Below are 3,076 nucleotides of genomic sequence, written 5' to 3'. Positions count from 1 at the left end.
CCGTGAAGTTAGAAACATTCTTAACGAGAAGCAGCGCTAAGTTTGCTTAAGAGTTAAGACTGTTCCCACGTATATGGAATTTACCTTGGAGTTAGGAACATCCCTAACGAGAAGCAGCGCTAAGTTTGCTTAAGAGTTAAGACTGTTCCCAAGTATATGGAAGTTACCGTGAAGTTAGGAACATTCTTAATGATGAGCAGCGCTAAGTGCTTAAGAGTTAAGACTGTTCCCAAGTATATGGAATTTACCTTGGAGTTAGGATCGTTCTTAATGATAAGCAGCACTAAGTTTGCTTAAGAGTTAAGACTGTTCCCAAGTATATGGAATTTACCGTGGAGTTAGGAACATCCTTTTCGATAAGCAGCGCTCATTTTGCTCATGCAACCCATCCCTGAATTCTGAAAATTTCTTGATCAGCTGAGATCCACGCTACATACAAACTAACGGAATTTGTCCGTATATTTTTTTTTTATATCGTCGATGCTGTTATTAACTCGTGTGTCTTAGAAAACGACTATGCTTTAAAAAAAAAAAATATTTATGTGCTCGCCTGACTCCATGACAGGCAATGGCCTGCAGTTGAATAAATCACCCGGCCGCTTCCTTATCTCTTTCTCCTCAGCTTTATGCGTTCATGTATCTCTCTATCTCTGTCTTGATCCCCCCCCCCAACCACCCCTCTCTCTCTCTCAACATTCATGTATCTCTCTATCTCTGTCTTGCCCCCCCCAACCCCCTTCTCTCTCTCTCAACATTCATGTATCTCTCTATCTCTGTCTTGCCCCCCCCCCTCTCTCTCTCTCAACATTCATGTGTCTCTCTGTCTTGCCCCCCCCCCTCTCTCTCTCTCAACATTCATGTATCTCTCTGTCTCCGTCTTGCCCCCCCCCCCTCTCTCTCTCTCTCAACATTCATGTATCTCTCTGTCTTGCCCCCCCCCCCCCTCTCTTTCTCAACATTCATGTATCTCTGTCTTGCCTCCCCCCCCCCTCTCTCTCTCTCAACATTCATGTATCTCTCTGTCTCTGTCTTGCCCCCCCCCCCTCTCTCTCTCTCAACATTCATGTATCTCTCTGTCTTGCCCCTCCCCCTCTCTTTCTCAATATTCATGTATCTCTGTCTTGCCTCCCCCCCTCTCTCTCTCTCTCAACATTCATGTATCTCTCTATCTCTGTCTTGCCCCCCCCCTCTCTCTCAACATTCATGTATCTCTCTATCTCTGTCTTGCCCCCCCCCCCCTCTCTCTCAACATTCATGTATCTCTCTATGTCTGTCTTGCCCCCCCCCTCTCTCTCTCTCTCAACATTCATGTATCTCTCTATGTCTGTCTTGCCCCCCCCCCCTCTCTCTCTCTCAACATTCATGTATCTCTGTCTTGCCCCCCCCCTCTCTCTCTCAACATTCATGTATCTCTCTATGTCTGTCTTGCCTCCCCCCCTCTCTCTCTCTCTCAACATTCATGTATCTCTCTGTCTCTGTCTTGCCTCCCCCCCCCCCTCTCTCTCTCAACATTCATGTATCTCTCTATGTCTGTCTTGCCTCCCCCCTCTCTCTCAACATTCATGTATCTCTCTATCTCTGTCTTGCCCCCCCCCCTCTCTCTCTCAACATTCATGTGTCTCTCTGTCTTGCCCCCCCCCCCTCTCTCTCTCAACATTCATGTATCTCTCTATCTCTGTCTTGCCCCCCCCTCTCTCTCAACATTCATGTGTCTCTCTGTCTTGCCCCCCCCCTCTCTCTCTCAACATTCATGTATCTCTCTATGTCTGTCTTGCCCCCCCCCTCTCTCTATCTCTCAACATTCATGTATCTCTCTATCTCTGTCTTGCCCCCCCCTCTCTCTCTCTCTCAACATTCATGTGTCTCTCTGTCTTGCCCCCCCCCTCTCTCTCTCTCAACATTCATGTATCTCTCTATGTCTGTCTTGCCCCCCCCCCTCTCTCTCTCTCAACATTTATGTGTCTCTCTGTCTTGCCCCCTCCCTCTCTATCTCTCAACATTCATGTATCTCTCTATGTCTGTCTTGCCCCCCCCCTCTCTCTCTCTCTCAACATTCATGTATCTCTCTATCTCTGTCTTGCCCCCCCATCTCTCTCTTTTCTCTCTCAATGTTCTGCTTTATGCATCTGCGCATCTTTATTTCTGAGAGACAGAGAGAGAGACAGAGAGAGAGAGAGAGAGAGACAGAGAGAGAGAGAGAGACAGAGGCAGAGAGACACAGAGAGAGAGAGGGACAGAGGGAGAGAGGGACAGAGATAGACAGAGAGAGAGAGACAGAGAGAGAGTGAGAGGCGGAGAGAGAGACGGAGAGAGAGAGAGACAGAGAGAGGATGAGAGAGGGGGGGGAGAGAGGGAGCGAAAGAGACAGAAGGAGAGAGAGAGACAGAGGGAGAGAGACAGACAGACAGACAGAGAGAGGAGGGAGGAACAGCAGAAAGGATGGGGGAGAAGCAGATGGAAAGTGTCAGAAAGAGAGAGAGAGAGAGAGAGAGAGAGGGGTGGGGGATAGAAAGAGATGGGGAGAGAGAGTGAGAGAGAGAGGCGATAGAAAGACAGAGAGAGGAAGAAAGAGAGGGGAGAGAAAGAGGAGGGGCGAGAGAGAGAGAAAGAGAGAGATGGGGAGAGAGAGAGATGGGGAGAGAGAGAGAGAGATGGGGAGAGAGATGGGGAGAGAGAGTGAGAGAGAGAGAGAGATGGGGAGAGAGAGAGATGGGGAGAGAGAGAGAGAGAGAGATGGGGAGAGAGAGAGCGGGGGTGGAGATGGGGGGGGGGGGGGGGGCAGACAGACAGATAGACAGAGACAAACAGACAAGACAGAGAGAGACAAAGCAAAAAGCTCGACATGGAAGCATGGGACCAGCCGAGATAAAACCCCTGAAATAACCAGCATTCAGGCCCCGTCCTTCCGACCCTCGCCCCCCCCCCACCACCCACCACCCTCCCCCCATTCCCCTATCACCTCCACCCCCCCTTCCACTTCTTCGCACTATCACCCTCCCACGGCCTGCCATCTCTGGAATCTCTATGTCCTGAAAGTCAAAAGACTGGAGGATACCAGGCGATCGACTTGACAAAA

This window comes from Babylonia areolata, chromosome 22, assembly GCF_041734735.1.
Source record: "Babylonia areolata isolate BAREFJ2019XMU chromosome 22, ASM4173473v1, whole genome shotgun sequence".
NCBI classification, from domain to species: Eukaryota; Metazoa; Mollusca; class Gastropoda; order Neogastropoda; family Buccinidae; genus Babylonia; species Babylonia areolata.
The sequence above is the reverse complement of the archived record's forward strand: the minus strand, read 5'-3'. Positions refer to the sequence as shown.